General features: G+C 36.9%; 1 long non-coding RNA gene across 1 annotated transcript; it reads left to right on the top strand.

Annotated features, from left to right (window-relative positions):
* The first annotated feature begins 5026 nt into the window (after positions 1-5026).
* On the top strand, positions 5027-10997 carry LOC103279513 (uncharacterized). Its single transcript, XR_506843.3, has 3 exons — positions 5027-5339; positions 9068-9167; positions 9749-10997. It is a non-coding gene; the product is annotated as an uncharacterized LOC103279513 (long non-coding RNA).
* Positions 10998-11108: the final 111 nt, after the last annotated feature.

Raw genomic sequence — 11108 nt, 5'->3', positions numbered from 1 at the left:
CTTTAGGAAGCAGATACAGGAGATTAGAGAAGTATCATAGCCAGATGCAGACCAGTGCCATCATCCACTGACTTCATATGGCCTTAGCAAAAGATGTTCCTCTAGAACAGTGGTTCTCAACCAGGGGTCCCCAGATGTCTTTGACCTTCAACTCCCAGAAATCCTAACAGCTGGTAAACTGGCTGGTATTTCTGGGAGTTGTAGGCCAAAAACATCTGGGGACCCCAGATTGAGAACCACTGCTCTAGAATCTCAGCCATATGATGTGAAATTTCTGTAGGAAAACATTTTGCCTAAGATCTTGGAGAGGCTAATTGGAATGAAAACTCAATTGCTGATGTTTTATGGACATGCATGTTCCTCCACTGAAGCGGTTGGACAGGACCATTTTGTCTAATTGGGAATGTCCTTATTTAGTGTAAGGTTGTGAAAAAATGCAGATCATATATGAATGTGTACATATGCTGTACATAGAGACACATTGCACAGTATTTATATTGTGCTTGCATGTCTGTGCACCTTTCAGTATGCTTCCGCCTTGTTTCTGTTGCACAATGTTGGCCCTCAACACATATTGCATGAGGTAATTAATATGTAATTAAAATGCAGAGATTACACTATGCAGCCCCAATATAGGGTTTCAAACTACATGTACTGAAAATAAAATATATAGTCTGTAGTTTTGCATAGTTTGATGTAATTTAGTTACGTGTTTAGCCTTACACTAGGTTGAGCCATATACCACATTCATGGATTTACCATACTGCCTCTGAAAGCTCCACCCAACCAGCATAGCCCTTTTGTCCTGTGTGGGGAACACACAGAATTGGAAAAGCATCTGCCTGTGTTCCTACAGGCAGATATAAAATGACTACATCAATGCTGAGATTGGCCTGGATGCCCTGCAGGTTTCAGCATTGCTGTAATCATTTCACGTCTGGCTACAGCAACATAACTAGAAGCATGAAGAATGAAATGGCTATGCAGGGCAGGGAGGGGGCTTCAATTTGGAGAGGAAGGCAAAAAGGGAGGCCAACCCTTACAGCACCCAAAAAGGGCATACAGGTATAAGAAGGGAAAGTAATAATAATAACAAAAAATAATACGTTTATTTTTTACCCCGCCAACCATTTCTGCAAAGGGACTCAGGGCGGCTTACAAGAGGGACTAAGCTCAGGACATACAACAAAAGTCATCAGTTAAAAACACAGTTAAAACATCATAACATATCACAGATCAATTAAACACAACTAAACACAACTAAATATATAAGCAGCATCAAAACTACCTCAAACCAAACTCATCAGCCAACACCCAGGAATGCAAATATGGGCATGATCAGAATAGAGAGGGCTGGGCATGGACTTGTGCAAAAAGCAGACTGTGGAGCCATGGCGAGGGGTAAGGTGCTGAGTACAAACCTGTTGATAAACTGGGGCTGGGCATTCATGGGCAGGGACTAACCGTCATCAAATGCACACTGGAACATCCAGGTTTTCAAATCCCTGCAGAAGCAGACAGATTTGGGCTAGCCTAATCTCCCTGGGAAGGGAGTTACAGAGCTGTGGGGCCACCACTGAGAAGGCCCTCTCTCTTGTCCCCACCAACTTTGTCTGTGACCGTGGTGGGAGTGAGAGGAGGGCCTCCCCAGCAGATCTTAGAGTCCATGCCAGTTCATAGGGGAAGATGTGGTCGCGAAGTAATGTCTGTATATGCCTTTTACAGAGTACCAGCCATTTTTTGATAAATGGATATACTACCATGAATTAGGGGAAAAAATCAAGGTTGTGATTGTGACCATTTAAAATCCCAGCCAAGTCATCAACATCATTACTCCATCTGTTATTGTTACTTGCACAGGGAGATAAGCATTCATTGAATTTTCTCTTGGTGCAAATATTAGTATAGAGAGGGAGATTTGCATCACATTCATGGTGTGGGTACATTTAAAACCTTTCTTATCCTCTGCCTCCCATGTCTATTTTCATGTTCTAGATTTTGTCTCTGTGTTAAGTACTGCAATACTTGTTTTAGCTCTTAGAATATGTGGTGTTAAACTAGATAGTAAATTGTTCTGATTGTAGAAGACAACTTCTGTCTACATAGGGTCAATTTAAAGTGTCATTTTCACATCCGTCCTTGATAATGGCTGTAAAAGAGGTAATGTAACTGGTGATCAAAACACCATGGCTGAAATATTCTGTAGTAACAGCTTTCTCCTGTGCTTTCTTCTTTTTGATATCAGTATGTTCAAAAACAGATGGGTCATTGCTGGTACGTATTAGGTTGCCTGGGTTTTAAAAGATATATTCACCATTTTCTTTAAGTACTGGAGGAAGGGAGAGAGGGATAAAACCATTAATAAAAAAGGGAATTAATAACAAGAAATTCTAAGATTTCTGGAGGAACCACAGGAGTGCAAAATAAGTCATCTGAATCAGTGAGATAGCATCCAAATTTAAAATGGACAGCTAGGTTTACTGGAGGAAATGTGCACAATGATGACTAAGTAGTTTCATTGGTAATCATTCAACATTCAGACAAATCACTAACGACATGCCAAAGTGACAGCTCCAATAAGAGCTGGAATCCTGTTGCCAGCCTTTACTAATAGGAGCTTTCCCCTAGGGTTGTGCAGCAAATACAGACAAAATCTCCAGCCTCTTACTATCACTGTGTTTGTAGCCTTTCCCCCTCTGCCACCAGCAGTAATAGTAACACGGTACAACCTTTCAAGGTAGTGCAATTGCATGCTTCTATGAAACAAGGGGCCATACTGATAGTAGCAGTGCTGCTAGTAGGGTCTCCATGCCAGACAAGCAGAGGACCCAGACTCAAGGAGCCAAACAATGTTAGCTGACACTCACAGAGGATCTCTCAGAGACCGTGGCACCATAGCTAAACACTTGTTAGCACTGTGCAGAAGGAGGACCTAGAGATTTATAGAGAGAACACATTAACCAAATCTGCACATAAACAGATCCACAAATGTTAAACCCACAAATGTGGAGGGCCAAATGTATTGAAAGAAAAATTACTTGGGCCTTTTAATACAAGCCCATTTTAATCTTTGAATTGATGCTGACCTATTTTATGATGTGGGCTGTTGTTTTGTGTAATGTTTTTGAGTGACTAATACCGCTTATGCTTTTGTACGGTGCCTTGGTATCTGAGAGAATTACATGCTATTCAAAGATATATTAACAAAGAAATACATAACTATAAATTGGACTTAGCTCTGACCCTTCACTATATTTTTAAATCTAGAATCAAACAAATCAATTGGCCAAGCTTCTTCAAATGATGTTATATTAATTTTATTTATTTATTTATTTATTAGACTTGTATACCGCTACTCCCAGTTTGGCTCGGAGCGGTTTACAGAAATAGATTAAAACAATACAATTTGCTTTAAAATAACAATAAAAACAATAAAAACAACAATAAAAACAGACATAATTGAAACATCCATTAATGTGTTATGAATTACAATATTGTTATATGTTACTAATAACCGCAGTAATATAACAATAACACTACGATTTGTATAGCACTCATCTTGAGTGTTCAAAGACCTTCTCAAACAAAAATGGGAAAAACCTGTCAGTTCTGTTTCCTCAGATTTGATTTGTTTCAGCCTCACATATTTTCTTTTCCAAATCTGCAGAAATCTGTAGTTTTGGGTAACTCCCTCTAAAATGAACTGAAATGAATTCTCCTTCCTTTGCCCCACCTATTCCCAGTACGGCTGCTGGCTCCCATGCCAGTAGGACTGGATCTACATAGCCATCTAATACAGTTTCAGAATGCAGATTAACTGCATTAAACGCTATTATACGGCAGTGTAGATTCATATAATCCAGTTCAATGCAGTTAATCAGAATTCTGAAACTGCATTATATGGCAGTGTAGATCCAGCCCAGGACAGCAAACTACTTCATTTTTTAATTCAGGCTTTCTTCAAAGTTCTGAAACCTCTCGGCAAAACTGATTCAGCACCTTGGATAGCTTCTTTAAAGCTGTAGAAAACCAAGAGTAGATTCATTGCCTCAATAACGTAGGTATCACCAGCCACCACTGAGAAGTTGTTTGAAGATTTATGAGCAATGATATGTGTCCCTTTCTATGTCCCATTTCTTTTTGTCCACAACACAGAATTTATTTATACCCAAGGCTTGAATATTCACTCCCTCAACAAACCTCACGAAATGGATTGCAATTCATGAAAGCTCATCCTAACATCAGTTGATTACAAAATGTTTTCATATATTGAAATAGATTAACATAGGTATCTCTTTGAAAAATTCATGTCAGTTTTTGGTGCTGAGAATAATGACCTTTTCAATACAATATAAATACAAAATGATGTGACAACCACATTCAGCTATAACAGATTTGACTATACATGACTTCAAACCTTTAAGAGAAATTCTCACCTGCCCCATTTGCATATGGTACCTTGGTGATCCTTATAACCGTTCTGTAGTATAGACCATATTGCAAAAGGAGAGGAAGTAAGGCTACTGAAATAGAAATTTAGGAAACATATCACACTTCTTAAGAAGCCTGCTAAGCATTCTGTTTTTAGTGTTGTCAGTGACTGACACCTTAATGTACTTACAAGGTGGTGTACTGAAATGCCTACAGATTTTTCAGGAGAGAAAACATACAGCGTAAAGCTTATTCTTAGACATCTGTAAGACTACGGCAGTGCAAAGTGCTGACTCCTCAAGTGATTGTGTAGTCTGGTGACATATTTTTGCAGCTGCAGTAATTTGAAATGAAGTGTTGGTTACTTTCATCTTCAGCCCTGAACCAAATATGGTTTATTGAATGTTACATACAGTATTTAGTCATCTATTCGGCTCGAAGGCCTGCAAGCATTTCACAAATGCAACCTGGAGCATTTCATTTCTATTCCCACTGTTAGTTTACCAGAATAAAGTATAGATTAAGAGGAAAAATCATGATTGTTTCATGCTTTTAGGGCTTGGTTTTGGTCTAGGCTTAATGGCCTAGACCAGAGCTTTCTAAACATTTAATATTGGTGATGTCAGAATTATTCAGGATGTCATCTATTAAGTAACAATAAGAAAGTGTAAGTAAATGTAAGGATCAAGCCCAATCATACTGTAACCATTAAGAATCAAGCCACTTGTGTAATTTTCAGCCAGGGTGTAGCAGCTGTAAAAGGTACTAAAATAGCAAAAAGCTTCTCTATTGTTGAGGGTTGATGTTGAAGTAGTTATGTTGATGAAGAGTTGCTGTTGGAGAGAAAGTTGCAAAGATACAGAAGAATTGGAGAACAAGACCAGTGAGAGACTTTTGCAAGTAAAAAGGTATTAACTGTCTGAGAAGAGACCTGGTCTTCTGCTATACTGTAAATATTCCTTGTATAAAGTCTTATCTGCTACAAAAACAAGTTGTGTATATATCCTTAACTGTTTCTGCTGCAAAAGGGGGTTATTTTCTGTTGCTTCATACAGAGCCCCATTAATTTCATTGTGACAGGTGATACACCTTTTAGACAGGCATCATTTCATGGCACAGTAATTCAGGGTTGTATGTTTTCCGGGCTGTATGGCCATGTTCTAGAAGTATTCTCTCCTGACGTTTCACCCACATCTATGGCAGGCATCCTCAGAGGTTGTGAGGTATGGAGAATTCAGTTTTAATTATAAACTAAGCCCTTATATGAGACACATACATAAATTGTAATAATGAAATGTATGGGAACACAACCTGTGTCATTAAAACCTTTCATTAATATTTTAAAAATATTTATAAGAAAAAACACATAAGATTTGTGTCATTTCTTGTTACATTTGCATGACACGATACGACACATCTACATTCTACAGCTGACACATTATAGTCACGGCACACAGTTTAGAAAGCTCTGGCATAGACATTGCTTCTTTTATCTGTACAATGGAGACGACTCAGAAGTTATATTAATTTTTCAAGTAGAGGTGGAATATAAGGTAGTGAATTCAATTGACCTGGGACTAAACCCTGTTGAACTCAAGGGTACTTCTCTCAGAGCTGGCATGAAATGGATTGCAGTATGTGAGGTACAGACTAATTCTAGAGATTTCAGGTCTGTGATGACATCTCATAGCATTCACTGTAAGTATTCAGTGCTGGCGTTGGATGGAAGGGTTTCAAAATGGTTACAAATTGTCTTCTTTCACTTCCAGTGATTTAAGGAGGTTATCTTCATAGCAAAGGGGCTGCTATGTATGTGCAACTTGGTGAAATCCTTACTATTAAAAGAGGGAGGGTGGGAGGGGGAAAAAGAAAAGGAAATGTGGCGGCAGCTTTAAGATGACATATTGCTTGTTGTGATTCTTCCATGCTTACTTTAGCCGGCTGATTAAGAAAAAAATCTAAACCATTAGTCATCTAAAATATTTTAATTAGTTTATGATTCTAGCATTAATAATAATAATAATAATAATAATAATAATAATAATAATATAATAATAATAATAAATTCTCACATAACAAAATGGAACAGATGGAAATAACAACTGAGCAAAAAGTCAAGAAATGGGCATCGCCTGGTAGTGATAAACTTCATAGATTTTGGCTCAAATATCTGATCAGTTTACATGGAAAAATGGCCCAACAATGAGATGCTGCAAAAGGAAGTATCAGTGAATAGCTAACAACTGGGAGAAAATACCTGATACAAAAGGATCCAGCAAAAGGAGCAGCACCAGGAAACTACAGGCCAATAACGTGTCTGCCCACTATGTTTAAACTACTGACTGACATCATAGCTGACAGAATTCAAGACTATCTTGAAATACAAAATCTAGCATATCTCTCTTGTTTGCTGTGTGATACTACTACTACTACTACTACTAATAATAATAATAATAATAATAATAATAATAATAATAATAACAACTTTATTTGTATCCCTCTCCCTGCTGGGACTCGGAGCCGCTCACAACAATATAAAATCACAGAATACATGGTAAAAACAAGTAGATATTTCAAATTAAATACACAACCAGTTACAATGATTAATCAAACCATAATAGACAACAAGGACATTGTATATAAGTAAGATAAAATACATAAATTCATAATACTTACATAGTGGTAAAAGGGACCTTTCTACAAGCTGATGATAATGTTATTACTTTTTTCTCTTTTTATGTTGCTGGAAACCTATTAATTAGTCTGAATCAGAGCAGACACAATGAATCAATTGTTGAACGGTGAATCAGCATGTAGGCAAATCCAGCTGAAACAATAGGCCTACTCTAATGAACTGCAAGACTTCTCTGAAAACTGGTTATAACAATGTCAATTTTTTTCCATAGGGAGTCCATCCAATTAAAAATCTGGGGAAAATTCTTTACCTTATTCTGATATTATTGCATTAAGCAATCATTCACATGGATTTCTCATTTAATCTTCTCTTGTAGTATTTTTTATTAGCTGTAGCCACAAGAGCTAACTTTAATTAATACATGACATAAAAGCCTAAAGGTATAGACCAGTAAAAATTAAAACATGAGTAGAAGAGTGCATGCAGGGCTTCGGGAGGAGAAGGAAATAGCTAAAGAAAATTTTAAATTGTTAGCATTAACAGTTGTCCATATATCATAAGCCACACAAAGCTTCAAGAAATAGCTTTCCTTCCAAATGAATGTGGGTGTGTTCGTACCTGTGATTTCAAACACCTATTTCTTCAACAGTAAATTTAGTACAAATGCTCCTAGATGATCTATAATGCCAAGTCATTCTGAAATAGCAGAAATTTATGACAGTATTAAGCCTGGCTGCAGAGTTTTTTAGCACTTCACTCACAATTCTACAGAGCTGAGGAGGAAATTGAGTTGACTTTAAGGACTGTAGAAAAGTGAAAAGATGCTATGGGTTTTTTGTTTAGCTATTTTTTTTACTACAATTCCTATATCTCTTAACCAGCAAGGCAATAATCCAACAAATGGATATCAGGTTGGAAAAAGTTGTTCTGTAGTGTAAATGATTAAATATAATTAGGTTGGTGTAAACTAGGGTCGATTTTTTTTTTGCTGCAACTCCCTTCTCTTAGCCAGAAAGGTCATAGTCCAAAAAATTATATCAAGTTGGAAAAAGTTATTCTGTATTAATTAGCAACTAACATTAAATTAGTATAACCTAAGATGGAAAATTGTTCTGTTTGCAAGTTGGACATTATGGGTGGAAGAATAAATCCCATCAGAAAGAATAACAGAAAACAAGAATCCTAGTATTTTTTCCCTAGAAAATAGTAGTTTGCAAAATCACATTTTTTTTCTGCAGAATAATTAATTCACAAAACTATGGTGTATTCAAATACAGAGAAAATACTGAGAAGGAATATTTATTTTTCCCCACAGTGGTGAACCCCTTCAGGGTTATCCGCATGTCTACTATAACCCTGAAGGATATTACTGAAGCCTTTGCTTAAATACTAGAGGTGTGCAAAATTCTGGACGTCGTGCCAGATTTCAGAATATTATGGCAATTTGGAAATACGAACTGCTGAAATGCAATGCAGGAAGGGCTCCTTCAAAACATGTACAAATCAAAACACAAGCCTTTGAATCTTTCAGGTAAATGTGGAAAATTTGTTGATTGGCCTTTTTTTTTCATTGGAACATATTACGCCATTCGGTTTCTTTCTGCCAGTTTCTGATTGTTCTTAAAGCTTAGGAGTGCTACTTTCACTACTAGATTTTTGATATTTCTTTTTCTTTTGACATCTATTTTCCTTATCCAACTTTTATTTTTCAAATTCTGCTAGGAGGGTGGGGGAGCTGTGAGTTTTAAAGAGCATTTACTGGAAAAACTTCCTATATATCAGTGGATGGCCAAAATGTTCTGAAATTTGGCAGGCTTACAGTTGTGAACGAGGCCTACATGTTTGCCAAGTTTCATCCTGATAGCAAAAAAAAAAGTTTCAAGCCTCTGAGGCTGGTGCTGGCAGATGCCTGTTTGACACCCTGGCCTGTGGTCTTCCTCAGGGTTCAATTCTGTAACCCATGCAGTTTAATAATTACATGAAACTATTGTGGGTTTTCAGGTAACACTGTCTCCAGTATACTGATGACACCCAGTTCTATCTTTCCAAGCAAGATGACATTCCAAGCAAGATGACAAAATTGCAACTTAATCTAGACAAGGTAAAGGTGTTTCTGGTCATGAAAGATTCAGTCTGTATTGGATGAGCTTACACTCCTCCTAAAAGTTCAGGTTCACAGCTTAGGCACACTCCTAGACTCAGTCCTGAGCTTGGATGCCCAGGTTTTGTCTATAGCTTGGAGTGTGTCTGTACAGTTAAAACTAATGCATAAACCGAGCCTATTATTGGAATGTTAGATCAGACTACATTGATGCATGCCTTGATTACATTCTATTGGGATAACTTTTAATATTTTATGAGCCAAAATAAAATGACAGGCCATATCATTGATTTTAATTGTAGGCTTGGACATTTCCCTCATCAGCTACAGTGCACTAGTTTAGTAGCTAAAGTTTTTAAAAACCAATATGATCTATTTCAAAGACCTAAACTACTAAGTAGGAATGAGTGATGTGTGCTTGACAGCCTGACTCAACAACTGATGTGGGTGGTTTGTTTTTCACTGTTTCTCCTTTTTCGTGTAATTTTTTTATAGCTTTTGAAACTAATTTTTATAATCTTCAGCTGTGATAATAGGAAAAGATGCTGTTGCATTAACTCTGCATGAATTTTAATTGGCAGGTGTCTTCTTATTCAATGATAAATGTTGCTGAAATCACCTGTCATCAAAATGGAGATGTAACTCTCAAGATGTGACCATACAAGACAATAGGAGCCTGCAGCTGGAAAAGATATCCATCAGTACCCTCACTTTTACTGAGATTATGGGCACAGGACCCTGCAAAAGTGGAAAAGTGGAAATTTGCAAAAGTTAAGTCTGCAACTGTACTTGTTTCAATTGTTGTTCAGTGCTTTGTGATTGTTGTTGTTGTTGTTGTTGTTGTTGTTGATGATGATGATGATGATGTGTGTCTTCAAGTCATTTCTGAGTTATGGCAACATCAAGGTGAACCTATCACAGGATTTTCAGAATGGATTTGTTCAGAAGATGTTTGCCTTTACTTTCCTCTGAGGCTAATATGATGTGCTTTGTCCAAGGCCACTCAGTGAGTTTCTATGGGCAAGTGGGGATTTAAACCCTAGTCTCCAGAATTGTAGTCCAATACTCACATGCTATTGCAAAAGATACCAAAGGTTGAAGAGGAAAACCCAAACTATTCAATATGCTGGAGGAAAGGATCAAATGAAAATGTTTTTCCCCCAATTCCCAAATGATTTGTAGTTGCCAGATCATGTCAGAAAGGCTAAATAGATTTGCACAGTCCAGGATTAATGATTCTCAAAGCAAGCTTAAACATTACCTTGATCTCAGGGATAGTATTAGCAATCCTCATTTTGGCACTTCTTAAATCTATTCATTTATTTATTTCCTTTATTGACATGAATAATTCTTTCCCTCATTCACAGCAGTGTACTTTCAAATAGTTTCTGGGTGAACAAATATCACTGAGAGTTTTCCGGAAGTATTTTCGTTACTCTCATGCCTCCATCCATTGGTCATCAGTGATACTTTCACAAAGTCCAGTTTGGTAGCAATGACAAACTATTCAAAATTACTCTATTTCCCCAAAAATAAGACAGTGTCTTATATTAATTTTTGCTCCCATAGATGCACTAGGTCTTATTTTTAGGGGATGTCTTATTTTTCCATGAAGAAGAATTCACATTTATTGTTGAACAAAGAAATGAAGCTTTATTATATACTGTATAGTAGTTGTCATCACAAACCAGTATAATCAGGCAAACTGTGAATTCTATCAAGAATTTCTTGTCACTACCATTATTTCCATGTACAATGATGTATGGTACCTCTTGCAATTTAGGCTTCACAAAGTTTCCATGCTGATTTCTCCCTATTATAGTTTCAATGTAGTCATGAATAATGAATAATATAATAATAATAATAGTATGATAATATAATATAACAATAATAGAATAATATTAGCTGGGCTGTGGCACAGGCGGGAATACCCCAACCAAC

Source organism: Anolis carolinensis, chromosome 2 (assembly GCF_035594765.1).
Source record: "Anolis carolinensis isolate JA03-04 chromosome 2, rAnoCar3.1.pri, whole genome shotgun sequence".
Lineage (NCBI taxonomy): Eukaryota > Metazoa > Chordata > Lepidosauria > Squamata > Dactyloidae > Anolis > Anolis carolinensis.
The sequence above is the reverse complement of the archived record's forward strand: the minus strand, read 5'-3'. Positions and strand labels throughout refer to the sequence as shown.